Source organism: Olea europaea, unplaced genomic scaffold (assembly GCF_002742605.1).
Source record: "Olea europaea var. sylvestris unplaced genomic scaffold, O_europaea_v1 scaffold961, whole genome shotgun sequence".
In the NCBI taxonomy this organism is placed as follows: Eukaryota; Viridiplantae; Streptophyta; class Magnoliopsida; order Lamiales; family Oleaceae; genus Olea; species Olea europaea.
Genome location: NW_019268110.1, coordinates 76,110 through 94,657, shown reverse-complemented (window position 1 = coordinate 94,657; position 18,548 = coordinate 76,110).

Here is an 18,548-nt window from a genome sequence, read left to right as displayed (position 1 = left end):
ATTAAAATTTGATTTTAATTAATTATTCATCCAAATAAATTCTAGAAATTAGAATTGAATTCTAATTTGACGTCTAATTAAAATTTGATTTTAATTAAAATTGTTTCGCCCTAAAATCTTTCTTAAAATTAGAGTTAGACTCTAATTTGATATTTAATTAAAATTTGATTTTTATTAAATTAGTTCGTCCTAAAATCTTGGAATTAGAATTGGACTCTAACTTTGCTATTTAATTAACATTTTATTTTAATTAAATTCCACCACCTTAAAATTTGAAATTAGAGTTGGACTCTAATTTAGTATTTAATTAAAATTTTATTTTATCTAAATAATCCCGCCCTGTAATTATGGAATTAAAGTTGGACTCTAATTTGATATTTAATTATAATTTGATTATAATTTGATATGCCCGCTAATTAAATTAATTGATTAATATGATTAATTAATTATTTAATTATTTCGATCCATTTGTCTAAAAGAGTTTAGACGACCTTCATTGCTAGAAACTCGAAACATATTTGCATATAATATTAGATATTATATAGGATTACATTTATGGGATGAATGTATAATTAGTGGATGATTATGAACTCGATCATGTGGATGTGTTGAATGGTTGGTTTTATTCTTGTCGTATTATGGGCTTGCGAGTTCAATTTCATTTAGGTCTGTATGCCAACTAGTATAGGATATATGTTATAGCTGGACTAATTGAAGCCAAAAGAAGAGGAGGAAATCATGGAGATGGTGTATTGATACTGATTCAATGCTATACCTCCAATGAATTGACCAACTAGTATTCTTTATGGCTCCAAAAGACTAGATAGTAAAAGTTCATAATCGTCCACATTATTATTATTATTATTATTATTATTATTATTATTATTATTATTATTATTATTATTATTATATATATATATGTTTGATGCGTAATAAATTATATTGATGTTGATAAGACTTTTGAATGCAAAACCCCTCAATAAAATATTAAGTCAATTTATTATTCGCCTTCCATCATTATAGTGAGAAATCAAAGTCCCAAATCGTCTTAACTTGTTGAGTACACTCAAGGCTGGTCTATTAAAGATATGTCTGACACTATGAAATATTAGATCTTTATGAATGATGGATCCAACTTAACTAAATTTTATCCTTTGTTTAGTACACTCAAGGAGATAAATTTTAGAGGCATGTTGAGTTAACACATAAGATGTATAAAGAAAAAAGTTTTCAACTTAATGATCTAGGAGTTGTATTGAGATACAATTGATAATAGTATCTACCCAAATGCTATATTAAGGCTTGTTGAGTACACTCAAGGTCTTGGTATAACAGATGGGATCCCAACCCACTAGGAGTCAAGTATGGACTCCATAAATTTATGTGAGAGTGTCATAAATTTGAGTTAAATAGTGGGAGCATAATTAGAAAAACTTCAATCATTTCAATTTTTTGAAAAAGAGAATAACACGACGTGTGTATCTAGGGAATAATCGTTGTGTCCAAAATGATGTTAAGAAGTTATCAAGGGGCATTTCTAGATATATTACTCAAAAAGAACTGGCACAATACGCCTAATTAAATATGTGCATTAAGATACAAAGGCTTCTTATTCCACAACAACAAAAGCACCAATGGGTTTTTTAATGAAAGAACTAAATCACCACCCACAGCTGCTCCTGCTGCTCCAACGCCAACGGCTACTGATTTGTGGGAGCATAATTAATTTAATAAAAGTCTATGTTAAATTAATTGATGCATTTTATATATTATTCTTTTTCCTTTTCGTCATTTATATTTATTGAATCGTGAGTAACCATGTGTATTGGAGTGGCATACTAGATGCCAACAACCAAATTGAATCTTTTTTATTGGCATCATAACTTGAGAATTGTTCTCAAGCATGAAAAAGTTGGTTGTCCATAAGTAGTCCTTTTCTAGTGACACCTGGTGACGACTCGATTAAGAAAGAGGTGACTGCTATAATAACACAGTGGTGACAATAGTACTGCAACATGTGTGATGTTTGCATTACGTCACCTGGGTTACGAAAGCAACTTGAAAGTATAGATGTTAATGTATGATTTTTCATTTCAAAGAATTATATGATAATAATCATGTATGGAAGGACATGAGACTTCCAAGAAACTATCCCGATGAAAAGTGACAGAGGAATCTTCAGTCAATGCTTACGTACTGAAGATGATTGGCATTGAGAAGTCGTCTCAATTAAATTTAGTGATAAGCTGTGAACTAAGTATTGACTTAGTTCTGCAATTTCTGTCAGAGAGTTATTTATACTAATTATGAATTATGATATGAATAAGCTTGAATAAATACTCGTTAAGTTGTTTAACGTGCTTAAGACTGTTAAGCCCGATATCAAAGTTAGTAGTGGGTAAACTATTGATTCATCTAACGATGTTAAGAGAAAATCTAAAGGGGCTTTGTGAAAAAATCTTCTCGGGTATTAGATACTAGATGTAGATCTCATATTTATACAAATATGGAGAAACTAAATGGAAGTAGACTGCTACAAAAGGAAGAAGTTGACCTGTACGTTGAAAATGAGCAAAGATTGTTGTATTGCCTGTAGGAGCGTACTTCTTGCTATTGCCTTTAGGCTTAATATTGGAATTAGAGAAATGTTACTTTGTACCAACCATAACTGGAATATTAAATGAGTTTCATGTTTGGACATGAACCATTTTACTGCTAAGGACAATTGTTGTTCTTGTTTATCTTGATAAAGATCATAATGGTTATGGTAAATTACAAAACAATGTTTGTGTTCTTAATACTAAGCATTCTATAATGAGTATAGAAATTATGAGGCATAAATGCAATAATCTAATTATTACCTAATTTTGGCATGGTAGACTTTGTCATATAGATGAAATGAAATTCCAAAGTTATATAGCGATGTATACTTGGGATCCATTGATTTTGACAAGTACGAATTATGCATGTTTGGCACAATGACCAAATCTCTTATTACTTGAAGAGAAAAAAGGTGTGTATAATTACTGGTCTAATGCATACTGATGCATATAGACCCATGTCAATTGATGTCATGTGATGTTTATCTTATTTCATCAAAATTACTAATGACTATTACAGAAATAGTAATATATGCTTGACGAAATTCAAGCATGAAACTCTTGAAAGGTTCAAGGGATTCAAGCTAAAAGTAGAGAAACAATTAGGTAAAGAGATTCTCACACTAAGATTCGATCAAGTGGGAATATTTTAAAAATGAAATTTTAAATTATCTAAAAGAGAATGTGATTCTCTTGTAGTGGACTCCTCAACATACACTGCAACATAATGGTGTATCTAAAAAGAGGAATCGTAAACTATTAGATATAGTACGATTAATAATAAGCCATGCAAGCCTCCTAAAATCGTTTTGAGGTCATGTACTTATTTTAGTGTGTCACACACTAAAACATGTCTCATTTAAATCGATTAACAAAATTTGATATGAGCTATGGAATAGTCCCAATTTTTCTCAAATGAAAGTTTGGGACTAAGACGCTTATTTGAAGCGCCCTAAATTGGATTAGCTTGAGACTATATCCGATAAATACATATTTGTGGGATATCCAAAATAGATATTTGGATATCAATTATATTATCCCATTAAGAAGAAAGTCTTTGTCTCACGACATATCATCTTCTTACAAAAATGTTTACTATAGGGGAGGAAGTCCACAAATATAGTTGACCAAGTAAATGAATCCGAGTTTGGTCCCACACCTGACGAGGGATTACTCTTGATCATGAAGTAGAACTCTTAATGACATGACAGCTCCATTTAAATCTAGTAGGATCATTCGACCTTCAAGAAGGTGCAAATCCATGATTACTAATTCGGCATTACTGATCGAGGACGATAAACCTACTAATTGCATGAAAATAAAGTCAAGTGTTAACTTAAAAGAGATAGCAAGAGGCCATGAAACTCGAGATGAACTCGACAAATGTGAACAAGGTTTGGACCTTGGTCGACCCTCCTGATGGGATAAAACCCATAGGTTGTAAATGGTTTATATGGAAAAGGTCGACATGGATGGGAATATCCGAACATAAAAAGTAAGACTAGTAGCAAAAGGTTAAGTGTTGACCTTAATTACACCTTTCGCATGTAGCCATGCTGAAGTTCATTCGAATTTTGGTCGTAATAGTTACATACCATAATTATGGGTTCAAGCAAGCCTCTTGGAGCTAAAATCTTCGATTTGATAGAAAAATCAAAATGTTTAATTTTATCAAATATGAAGATGAATTGTGTGTTTGCAAGAAATAGTAGGAGCATTGTTATATTCCTGTTATTATAGAAAATGACATTCCTATATTTCAATCGTTGAAATAATGATTGTTAAATGATTTATTCATGAACGATACGAGAGAAGCGACTTAATCTATAGAAATAGATCTAGAAAATTGCTTTACTCATCCCAATCTGCATAGATAAAATTTTGAGAATATTTTTATATGGAGAAACTGGTTAACTCTTAGGCGATGTGTTGGAAAGGTTCTAAATGTGAAACATCTATTGGTTCAATAAAGAAACCTAATACATGATTACTTCAGAAGTAACACGGAATTACAAAGTGGATCAAAATATTCATTAATGAACTTCGAATAGTTCCTTACATTGTTGATCACATGCCATTATATTGTGATAACAATGAAGCCATCGCACAAGCCAAAGGAACTATGGTCTCATTAATGATCCAAATATGTATTAAGGTGGTATAATCTCATCGGAGAGATAATACATAGAAATGACGTAAACAGAAGAACGAATTCCCATAATTAATAATATTGCAAATCCACTGACAAAGAGTTATCACAGTATAAACATGATCGTCATGTAGCTTCTTATGATATTAGATACAAAAGTGGTTGGATCTAGTGCAAGTGGAAATTTGTAAGTGCTATGCCCTAGGTCCAATCGACTTTGGACATAAACGCTTTTACTATATAGTTGAAGCGATTTAAGGCCGATCTATTATTTAATTAATTCCTATTCAATTGAATTAAATAATGGAGTCCATAGATTCTAATCTTAGTAAAATGTTAAACACAAGAAGTTGTGATTGTGAGATATAAATTACATAATATTGAATCCTATATCATCCATGGTCGTAAGTAATGACGAGATACGGATATCATTATTACGGATAGACCATTACGTGTTGCATTTTTACTTGTAAAGTAAGTAGTTGATCTCACAAGCTAAAGTGTAGTGATACTTGAATGAACACGTGGATATTTTGTTATAGAACAAAACATTGGAGATCCAACGAGAGATTCCACATGGATAACTATCTGAGTGTAGTGGTTAATTTCTAATTTTCACAGTGGAATTGGTCCTTTGACTTGAGATCGTTATTGTGCCTTATATGAGGACAAACATGCTTTGATGTTATTGGATGTTGCTCTGTCAAGGGCAGCTAATACGGCATTGTTCGGGCATGTCAAGAATCGTATGAAAGTTGTGAATAATCAATAGAGGATTCATCATGCTTAGATAGTAAAAACTTATGATCTGCATTTCATTCAATTAAGTCGATAGCAAAATCCTTGGCCAATGTGTACTCAGAAGTCGAAAAGGAGTTTTCGACTTATATTGACTTAGTAGTGGCATAAAAGATATAATCGATAATCGAGATTTACACATTTCCATATCTCCTAATTGATCGGATCATATTGATGAAGGGATTATAGTTTCCTAGTAAACGAACGAGTATGGTTTTGTCATAACACGTGACATTTTTCGTCACATGTATTGTCCTGACACATTGCTAGATGTCAATTTGGGACGGCGAACGTGAATTGATAATAAATTAAAAGGGTGTTTTAATTTATCGATTTTGATTAGATCAAAATAATAATTCACATTGTTGGGCATTGTGGTCAAGAACCTGATGGGTTGCACACAAAAGGAGAACTAGAAGATTGTGATTTGTCAATTAATTAATTTAACAAGCGTTGGATAAATTAATTAATTGGGTTGCTTATTTATAGGTCCGAATTAATTAATTTACGGGCCAGATTTAATTAAATAAGTTAATTAAATATTGGTCCGGATCAGGCCAAGCCCATTTGGACTTATATAAATAAGTCACTAGAGTTTTCAATTTGTGGAGATTTTTTCTTTATTCTTCTTGCTAGCATAAGAAGAAAATCATAATCCTACAATCTTGTTCTCTGTGTGGATCATCGTTGGAGACTGGACAATTGGACAGCTGTGAGTGGTAGATCAAGGTTACTAGGACGAAAGAATAGCAAAGGAGATTACAAATCGAAGCAAGAATTGCAAAGGAGGTTGCAGATCTCGTAAAAGGTACCTTTTCTATCACAATTCCTATCTAAATACAAAGAGATATTTGGTGGGGAATTGAAATATGTATTAATTTTTCGGTGCACATGATAAGTAGATTCCCAACAGTTCCAACAATTTTTAATTTTTATAGCAACTCATACTTATTCGTGCGTTCATAAATTGCATTCTTTGCATAATGAACATAATCATATGTGCATATAAACTAAAGATTTTATATATAGCGATGAAACTTATGAGATACCTAATACGAGGGATGACGACTTGGAGTATAGCTTTGCGTGCAAGAAACCATTTAATTCTTATTAAAAATTATTTATTTAAAACTAACAAATTATTTCGAATTAATAATTTAAATAATAGTATTTGAATTGTAAAATTCCTTGCAAAGAAAAACGAAAAAATAATGAAAAAATATATTTTTTTGTGAACAGTGACATAATTTTTTTTTCCTTAAATCAGAGTCTACAAGGAAATTGACATGCTCTGGTACCAACTATGACGACCTGAATCCTTAACGACTCGAGTGACATTAAATCATAAACTAAAACTAATTTAAAGAATATTCAACACAATCATATAAATTATTAAAGTACTTACCAAAATTAAAATAATGTAATGAGTTTAATAAATTAACTTGAAATGAGAAATACATTAGAACATTTAAAATCAAATGAAATAATAATAGTTTGACAATGTAATAATTCTATTTTTGAAACTTTTGCCACCAGAAGCCATCTCCATACTAACCACCTCGAATCATTAATTATCTGAAAAGTAGAGACATAATAGGGTGAAAATAATTCATGTATATATTGCTATGAAAATTTCAAGACTTGTATAGGGAAACGTGAAAATTAGACGGAACTTATATGGTGCTAAATTCTCGTGCGTTGTGCTACTAAACTCCGATCCATTCTTAATAAAACATGCGTAACATGGACCAAAGATAACACAGTCATGGAAATATTACATACATAAACATTAGCCACCATAAACATAAAGCACAACTTACCTTTTCACTAACAATTCAAGATGGTAAAAGGTGTTATTGTTGGAAAGAGATCCTTGAATTGCGTGTGGGGTTGATTATTCACGTGTGATTGTATAAGTGTATGGCTATATTTAATACAAAAATTACAAGAGAAAGAGAGCAGGTAGAGAGGGAGAGTGTGTAAATAGTTGTTCTGGGGTAGTTTAGTATTGGTTTTATCGTCTATTTGTAGTGTAAATGGCTAGATGTTAGGTACGGTTAATGCATAAATGGTGTATTGTCATGAAAATAGTCAAATCAATCAATACCTTTAATTACTTGGTCAAATCAATTCATTTAGCTTAAAGCTTGGTGTAAATAATGTATACAGTCAAATCATTTTCCATTATATAGTGGTCAAATCAATGGCATTGCTTGAATTATGGTGTAGATAATGCATGTGGTCAATAAAACATCTTTAATCAAGACCAACCGGCATATTTACTTATGTTTTACGCATGATGTCATCCAACTTCCAAAATAACTTTCTACTTAGTCCGCCAAACTATTGGTCAATAATTAATAAGTTCATTAGACTAGGCCAATAATCAATAATGTCATTAAAATTTAATAATAGTGCACTTAATTCCTAAATTTAAATCTAACTAATAGTAAAAATTTGGGACATTACATCGTTGGTGATTTTATTGTGTAGAAAGATATGGATATGAATGGGGATTTCATATGTGTAAATTCTTGTGGGGAAGATCTAATACCGATATGATGAAAATTGGGTGAAAATCTTATGTTAGGGACTAATCTTTGAGAATAGATATTTAATGGGGAGCATAGCACTAATCATGGGGGAAAAAGAGAGAGAGAAAAAAAAAAGAAAAAAAGAAAGGAGAGAAAAAAGTCTACCTCATTGTGAAACGTCTTTTCGTAGGCTTTTATGACTCATGTAATTAAGCCTACAACGGTATCTAAAAATCTGTTACACTACGATAATTTGACTTGAGGTCATTGGTCTAAAGCTAATTACTACGGTAATTTAGAAAGTTTAATGGAGAAAAGTTTGGACGTAGGAAAAGAAAAAATAATAATTATGTATTTATGTACTACATACATTTATTTGAGGAAATTAGATAGTTGACAATGGATTATTAGCCTAGTTAAGTATTTGAGGTTGAAGCAATCAAAATTTAGAAAATCATTATTTGTCGAAGTGTGACATACATCTAAACTAGAGAGGTTGAGGAGTTAGTATAAAGATTTAGCCTTATATCATACACTGTAAAATGAGTAAAGAAGAATAAGTTTAGGAATGTGCGAATCATATGGGTGATGAAAGTAAAAAATTTGACCATCTAGTGTCAAGAATTGAAATAACTCGTGAATTTATAGTATTTTACTTAATTCTTCACACATAAACACATCAGTTTTACATTGAAAAAGTAGATATTGATTTTAGTAATGTGAGTTTGGAGTTGTTTATAGATTTAATAAAATTATTTCAATCTTGTTGCAAAACGGCAAATTATCTAACCAAAACCTTTTGCATGTTTTTGTATTTGTTAAGTTAGGTTATGATTTTGTTTGAGGACAAACAAATGTTGCAGTTTTTGGATGTATGATAAGTGTATTTTATAACTTATTTGGACTAAAAATATAGACATTTATTAGTTCTTTTGAGCAATTATAGCTAACTTATTGTATATTTCGTTTATTAGGTGAAATTCTACGAATGGAAGTGGAATTGAAATAAAGAAACAAAAATTGGCAAAAAAGGGCGAGATCCAAAGTTTAATGACTAAAGTGTAAATATTCAAAGTCGTGTTGAACCTCAAGATGAAGATTCGAGGATGCTAGGCATCAATTGGATATAATAAGAAGTCAAAAAGGAGCAAAATATGATCAAAATATGTACACAAATCCATTTCAATTGCACAAGCAAATTCCAAAGTTTTAGCCAGGGATTGAAACCCATTTTTGACCTAGTAAATTTTTATTTGATAAAATTCTAATTCTATTAAAATTGTAAAATTTGAGTTATCTTTACAACTCAAATTTGAATCACCTCAATCAAATATCGGAAGAAAAAGTTATGATAAAAATACTAAAAGATGTGCAATGCTAAATTGTTCCCAAGAGGCAGCGCTGTGGCACCACATGGCGCCACCCAGCATAATTTCACGATGTTGTGGCGCTACTCACATGGCACTTAAACGCTGCCTGCTATGATCTAAGGCGGGGATTTTTTTGGCCCATTTAAAGACTATAAGTTGACGAATTCGAGGAAGACGTTAGGGGAAGTATAAACACAAGAGAAAAGGTACTTGACAAGGGTTCCACACTTTGCAAAACAAGCAATACAACTTGTAAATTAGGAGAACAAATCAAAATAGAAAAACATCAGGAACTCAAGGTTTTGAATATTGATGGAGGGGAAAGAAAATCATCTTGGTGCAAGATTCATCTGCTTATCATTATGTTTAATAAAAATTCGATAATGTACTCAATGTCTGTTTATTGTTTTTCTTCCTACATCATGAGTAGCTAAATTCTTTATTAGGACAAAAAATATAATCTACTTGAGACACTTTATTTCTTATTCAAGATTCTAGTTCTTTCAGAACAAATGCGTTAAATTTATTTTTGAATTTAATACTTTGAATTATTTGGGTAATAATTCAGTTATTTTGTAAATCTATTACGAATCGAGATGTCGGTTTTATATTTAGACCATGTAGTAAAATTCAGTAATTTAGTATAAAATGTAGAGATACTTATGCTAATTATTGTAGTCGTTACCTGGATTCTTATAACAATAATTGTGTTTGCCTAAAATTGATTATGAAATTACTTATTTAAATAGACACAATGAGAACTTGAGAGAGATAAATTGAACACGATAAAAGAATTCGATCAAGCACTACATTAGATTTGCGAATCTTGATTTAAAAATTGAAGGTAATCAATAGATAAAATTGTGAGTCCTAATATTTATTCCATATTTGAAACCCTAATTCAAGTTTAGATGCATTTAGATACATTCTAGTTATTATTAATAGTTAGATCAAGCAATCACCAAAATCATATTTGTTTTCATTTATCAAATAGAAGTTAGAAATAGTAAATCAAGTATTAAATTATAGTCATTGTGGAAGCGATAATTTGGACTTGAATGTTTATTATATTATTTGTTACTATATCGTACACATGCAATAGAAAAAATGCAACAATTTATATATATACACACTAAATTATGCCCTTGTTTGGTGCCTATTGTTTTAAAACTTTTTTTGCTACAGGATTATTTTCAACTACATATTCACACAATAATATATTTTGTATGTAAATCCAAATTTTTTCTATTTTTCAACCACATATTTTTCTAAAATGCTATGCAAGTTTTATTTTATTATTATTATTATTATTTTTATTTTTTTTTGCAAAATAATAGGCAACAACACAGGGGCTAAGTACAAGGTCCTAGTGGGAACGGTAATTTACTCATTCTCTATTACTTGATTGTTAACCATACAGTTGCGAGATTTTAGTGACAAGTATACTTATTGTAGGAATTTGGTTTAAAAATTAAAAAAATTTGGTTAAGTATAAATTTGAAAAGTGACTTTGTGCCAAATTCGACCAAATATTTGGACTTGATCCGATAGTCAAATCATAAAAATTAAAAGACTAACTTGTTCTCCTTGCCGAGTAGATCGTCATAGTGTATTTGAAATTTCAAAACCATTACGGATCAATGAGAAATCGTGGTTCAAATTTGGAAGGATAAACTAGGAGAAGAAGAGGAAAAAATCATATAGTACTGCCACTCCAGGGCCAAGCGAGTGGAGAAGCTGTTGGTCGAGATATAGGCTACAGCACGCGGGTGAAAAGTTTCTTTAACAGCAGTGTTTCATCGCTTACTACCTCTCAGTTTCTATAAATAGGATCCTTTGGACGTCCATTATGAATCATATATCATTTACATTGAGTATTACATCAAAATCTCTTGTAAAAACTATCTAAAAATCATTCCAAAATTAGTTTCTCGTAGAGAGGAAAAATTTTGTTAGAGTTCGCTCTAACTTGTGGTTTGAAGTGCCAAAAAAAAAAAAGGGTTTTAATCACTTGCCTCAGATTTCTTTTCCTCACTATTTTTTTTTTTTTTTTCAATCTTCTTCTTCTTTTCTTTTCTATATTACATGGAATTTAATTACACTCCTACGAATTAAACTTGAGCAGTACTTTGTCAAATAACAAACAACCATTTCACTACACATATACAACTACCGAAATCTTCATAATAATTAATCTAACTGCATGTGAAGTTATCTTCCTTTTCTTGCTCCAAATTTGCACTAGACAGTATAGTGTAAATTGATCACTCTTTTTTGTTGAACTAGGGTTTTAATCAGATTTTGACAGAATTTAACTTTACTATTTTGAGTTAAACGCAACAGTCATTCCGTAAGTTTTTTAAAGAATTCAAATATATTTTATTTCTAATAACTTTCTATTAATTATCGTCTGAAAAAGTATATTGTGCCGTGGAGGAAAAACTACTGGTTATCGAATATTCAACTAACCAAAAAAAATTCTATCCTGAATAGGTTTTAAAGTATAGCAACCCTCTACATTGGTATCAGTGCGAATTAATGCAGTGAATCTCTTTAGAGCTCTACTTTTATTCTGTTTACAAATTCATGGAATGGGCGAATTCGGCCTTCCATTCGTTTATGTTCTCCAAGCATACGTAAAAATAATAGAATATGGCATGCTTAAAGTTAATATTTCATTCACGACCCTAGTAGGAATTTACTCTCAACGAAGGAAAAAAAAATTCATAAACTAACTTTGTTAGGAATCTCGTTCTTCAAAATGTAGTAACCGATTGTCGCTATTCTGAAACTTTTATGGAACTGACAAGTTATTTGGTTGATGTAACATTTTGAGGATGGAATTGAAAAGCAATGCTGCCACGTGTTGGAGTAAAATCTATGATTTTGGTTCCGCAATCATCCACTCATATATAGACATAATAACTTGTATTAGTAAATTTTCCTTTTTGTATGTCAATGAGTCGGGATGTTACAAATCGGACAAGAATGAAATTTTCCATTGATGTTTTAAGATATTCCCGCATATTTTCAGAAAAATGAATAACAAGTATAAAAGAGAGTTACGGCATTCAATTTGTCACTTTCGAGATTCCGGTCCTTTCTACTTACTTGAACTTTTAACTACTTTAGACAATAAATTTGTACAATGAGAGGACATAGAAGGGTGTCGAGGTAAAATCATTACTAAATTTTTAGGAGGAATAGTATCGATCGGGTCCCAAGACGTGTGTGCTTAATAAATGAAGAATATAAATTTGTAGATGAAATTTATATTTGATTGAATTCAAAAAGTAACTTTTAGTATTTTTATTTTTTTAAACACTAAATTACCTAGCATAGATGGCATCTATTGCGGAACCTCATTCCAAGATCTCCAAAACAATAATTTTTGGGCTCAATTTCATGTTCCCCTTTTCTACCAAACAACCAATCAAAACGGCTCTAACCCACAACTAATATATTCACCAACGGTAGTTTCTCAATCCACCCACAAAGGAAACGATGTCGGTATTGATTTGTAAGCCACTAAGGCACAAGAAAACCAATGAAAAAAGGCACGGAGAGGAGGCCGAAGACACGAAGGTAGCCACCAGTTTTTGAACATAAAAGAAGCCGATTTTCTCCCTCAATTTGGGCAGATACCCTTTCTCTTATTTTACACAAAAATCACATACGTTTTAATGCTAAGGAAGGAGGCTATATACAGTCTAACATTATTTATCATTTTGGGCCAAATAAGGGAAAAATGGACAAAACCCAAGAACCATCCAATATGTAAATACATGGGCCATGGCAATATTAATTCCTTAAGTTATTTCAAACGGTCCATGTTGTTATTTTTAGGTCGAGCATTTAGATTTGGTTGTTGGTATTCAATTCACCAGTGACTGATGCTTGTAAAAATATATTCCGACGTTTTAAATTATCATTTAGGATTTATTTGGTATCAAAATCCAATAAATCTCCACTTTGATACCCAATCATCCTATGGGTAATGAAATACAAAGTTAATACTTGCATGATAAAGGTAACCAATAAAATTGGGATCGTATACCTTACCTCGTGTTTCACAATAATCAATCAAGAGTAAATAAACTTCTGATGAAGATATATAATCTGATAACACAAATCTTTTCAGAACGTGTTCACACAAAACAACAGATTAAAATAAAGTAATCAATCAAATGGTCAATACATATGCAACAAATACATTAATAACCCTATAAAAAGATCTCATAACACTTATTTTGTTACATCTCACTCAATTTAGTCAGAGTCGAAAATTCTACTGGTCAAAGTCAGAGTCAAATGAGGACTTAAATTAAGTAAAATAATTTCATGGGGCTTAATTTGCAATTACTCATGATTAAAGGGTCAGAAATAATATCAAATAAAAATTTAGAGATTCAATGTTTTATTGTTATAATTAAAGGACTAAATGTTACCTTATGTGAAGTTTGGTACTTGACTTGTAAGTATACAATATTTATCCACTTAAAGGATAAGTAATCCATTTTCTCTTTTTGGAAAGAACTAGAAGCCGAGAAAAGAAGCAGAAGAGAAGAAAGGATGGAAGAAAAAGAAAAGAAAGAAAAGAGGAAAGAAAATAAGAGTAAAAAAAAGGTTATTGAAGAAGACAAAATATGGACTCAAGTACAAGGTTCTTCATTTCTTCTATTATTTTTCAAGGTGGTGATGTGAAAGCTTGGAAAAGCTTATTGGTCTTCATAGCCTGTAACTTGTCTTGGGTGAGTGGAATATTTTATTTTTCAAAAATAAGTATTCATTAAATTAAAAGTTGACTATTTTATATTTAATTCTTTTTAATGTTAAATTTAGTTCAGCTAAATTATTTCATTAGCATGTTATATGAGTACCAAAAAATGCTATTTTTGGCCAACGAAGTAGCCAATCAGGGTCTTTTGCCAGCCTTGTGGCATAGATAGCGAGTCCTACAGAGAGAGGGCCTTTGGTTCAGTTTCACTCTGAACAATGTCCTTTTATCTTCCTATTCAATTCTTAGAATTTTCATTTTGAACATTGACTTGATAGGAGAAGTCTTGAATCTTGACCTGGGGCAGCCTCAGTTCCATCAAAAAAACCCATAAGGATAAATGCAAGAATAACAGTCGCCAATCCCGTATCAAATTAGGTCTCAAATTGAGGCTACTGCTTCAGATGATGTGACTTATCGAGGTTCGGTTCATTTGGAAAAGATCGAATGGTTGAATTTATGACCATCCTGACCTGGAGGAGGTGATGGGGAAGCTGCTGGTTCAACCGACCGAGGGTACCTATTTTAGCACATCTAAAGTTATTAAAAAAATAAAGGAAAGTACCCAGGTGATTTTACCCTAATATGCACTGGTGTGAACATGTTTCCACAGTGTATGACCTCATATGGTTATTTTATCCACTCTGCACTGGTGTGAATGTATTCCCATGGTGTATGATCAATTATGATGATTTTACCTGCTCTGCATTATCGTGAATGTGTTTTCATAGTGTATCACCATATTATAGCCATTGGACAACTCTACACACGCATGACTAGAATTACAGAATTATGGAATTTTAGAATTGAATAGCTTGCCATGTATATCGGTACTAATCGATACATGAGTAAGGTCATTACGAGTACCTTTTTGGTGTGAATTGTAAGTATTTCTATAGCTTATAAGATTTCAGATTATACAATTCGGTTTATTCAGTTCTCAAAATAAAGCTTCAGCTTATAGTATTGAACAACAATAATATTTCATAGATTTTCATATATATAAGATTCTTTATATTCGTTATGCTTTACAGCTACTTATCTATGACAAAGGACAAAGAATTTTATAATACAACTATGTTACAATTTGAAAAGTGTTACTAGATTTCAAATTTCTCAAAGTATTGATAGAGCAAGAATTTTTAGAACTTATGCACATATGGAAAAAATATATTTATTTGCAAACTATCCACTCACTATTAGGGCTGGACATGGTCCGGTTTGGTTCTTAGAACTGAATCGACCCGATCCGAAATTTTCAGGTATTTAGTAAGTGGAACCGTTGTGTTCAAATTTAATTATGGAACCGTTCGGGTTCGGTTCCATTCAGTTCTGAGATTCCGTATTATAATTAATTTTTTTAATATATACAAAGTTATATTAATTTAATTAATGATATGTTCAATTTTAGCTCTTACAAAATAACGTAGTCCAATCTTATGTGTCATTTAGGTCTTTCTTTGTTGAGTTCTTCATAAATTTGATTATTAAAATCACATGAAGAGAAGATAGCGAGCTCAAAATAATTAAAAGAGATGTTGTAAAGCTTTAATTTGATTTTCTCCAATAGAAACGACACTACATTAGAGTAACAGATTTGAATAAAATTGAGGTCAATTTGATTAAGTTGACTTTGAACTGAAAATTAGAAATAGGAAAATCATATTTTTTTGTTTGAACTAAATTAACTAGTTAACAAATTTATTTAGAAAAAATAAAATAATTTTGCTTATTTAAAATAAATTAATTAAAAAATTAGGGAAATTCGGTTCTTATTCGATTTTTCTAATTTTGGCCTAGAACCGAGAACCGAACCATACCCGTCAGTTCTCGATTCAAATATCCGTTCGGGTATTTAATTTGAGAAGAACCGTCGGGTTCAGTTGGTTCGATTCGAGAGTTTTGTCCAACCCTACTCACTGTGCTACAAGCTCATATATTTTATCACCATTTTTCTTATTAGATAGTAGCTGATTTGAGCAGCATTGGAGCCTGTTGATCTACCGAGTTGAGCCACACATTGTCATCTTATGGCTCATTTTATCTTCATATTTTTGGGATAGAAGCATTTTTTATCAGAAAATGTAACATATCATGGGCTCATTGCATAATTGGTTCTTTTGATTATGTTGCCCTTTTAGAGTTTTTTTTTATTTGTTCAGAAGTGTAAATTTCATTTTTATGTGCTTTATTTTGAATAATTGGTATTATGAAGGCTGGTGTACCCTGTTTTATATTATATGTACATGTTTGAGAAAAGTTGGTTATTATTCAGATGGTTTTAGTCCATATTTCAAAAGGAAGTCTGTCATTTAAAAAAAAATTAGTCACAATCAAAGCAGGTCAAGGTTGCCTTAGTGGGGGATCCAGCACTTAGCTGGTATCTATCATCGGCACGCGACAGATGTCAGGTCCATTATGTTGATTTGGGACATGTCGTGTCAATTGGTATCAGAGCATTTTTATAAAGTTTCATAGTTCATACATTGACATATCATGCATATTCAGTGAGTATGATCATATGTCGTGGTGGCAGAAATCATAAGCTCTCAAGCTATTGCTCTAGAATATTTGGAACCTAAAATGGTAGAAAAATACTTTTAACATATTTAGAAATGAATAGTATGTAAGTATGTCAATTGCAATGATCTGCTGGTTGAAATTGTTATTAGTTGTTGGGTTGGAATTGTTGTGTATGTAGCCTATTAAGAGTTGAACAGATTGCTAGTTTAAACGTGAAAGTTTCGATGGTTTTGCAGGTTAAATACTTATAGGCATTTAAAGTGGTAGATTGCACAGTCACTTAAGTATCAATTTATATGTAGAATTACAATAATTTTTAATGTATACATAGAAAAATCTCTAGTTAAGGTTTGGCATTATAAGTAAAAAGGAATGATATTATCTGTGTAATTGGTGATAGTCAACGAGAAGTTTTAACTAAGTTGGGAAGCCAAATTGTCATTAGTGTTATCAAAATTTTGCGGTAATTTGTGGCCACTTATATGAGATGATGATAGAAATCACGATGGTGTATATTAATTGTAGAAGGAAAAGTGATAATTTGTTGATGGATTGATAACAATGTGTTATTGTATACCTTAGGCGTCGATGAGATTACGTTTAAATGATTCCAAATTTTTTTTTTCAATTACTTATGAGTTGTTTGATTATACTAAGGGATATAAGAAATATAGGGATAGACTTCATAATTATTACTTATTATAGGGCAATTTGTTGCTTAAGAAATATAACTAAATGGATATGTGCATTGAGGCATGTTTATGTGAATCTGGGGAAAAAAAGGGACACGAGAATAGCGTTGATTTCATTTCTCAAGTATAGAAAGAATAGGTGACAAAGAATCAGAATCAAAGAAGTATAAGAGAAAAAAATGAGTAGGACAAATTGAGCGGCCACTTGAATTGAAGAATAAGAAAGTAAATAGTAAAAAGATATATATTAATATTTATTAAGGATGTGAATTGGATGCACAATCTCATCGATAATTGTTCATTTGATAAGGGTATGATGATATTCATTCAATAAAGGTTAACAAGATAGATATGATGAAATATTTGTGCAACTTATAGGACATGATATGATAAAAAGTTTAAGGCAATATGTACGATGATGTTCATGTAAAAAGGTTATATGATTGTGAGAAGATCTTGGAGATAGTGATAAAAGAAAGTTGTGATTGGTATTATGCCAAATTAATGTGATGATATATTTAGGTTACAATGGGAGATTTATGTTATTCTATTTGGATTACTATCTTTTCACATATAATTTGGATCTCCTGAATAGAATATTTTTATTTGTAATATAACAAGTGGATAAGAAATTATGGACGACATGTCATTGTATTTTAGAGCCTAGAATGATCAAAAAATATTATGTTGGATATGATTGCATTTTTAGCCATGTTATCTAAACACAGGCTTCTTGTGGATACATCAAGTCAATAGGAATATGTCCCCATATTATATTACCAGGAAGATGGAATTTTAGTTATGGTGAACAATTGAGTTCACCGAGGTAATGCCATTAAAAAAGGAAGTAGAAACAAAGATTAGGTATTGTATTTTATTTTTTTATTTAAGAAATTGGTGTGTAATTAAGTATTACAAGGAGTGAATAGAAAGAAAAGAAAAAGTGGGACAGGGCAAGGTTTAACAGCAAAATAATGTGATGATATATTTGGGTTATTAAGTTAATTACTTTTGCCAAGGCTATTTGTTCGATTACTATGTTATATTACATACAATTTGGAGGCTTCGAGTTAAATTTGAAAGTTAAGGTGAAGATAATGAATTT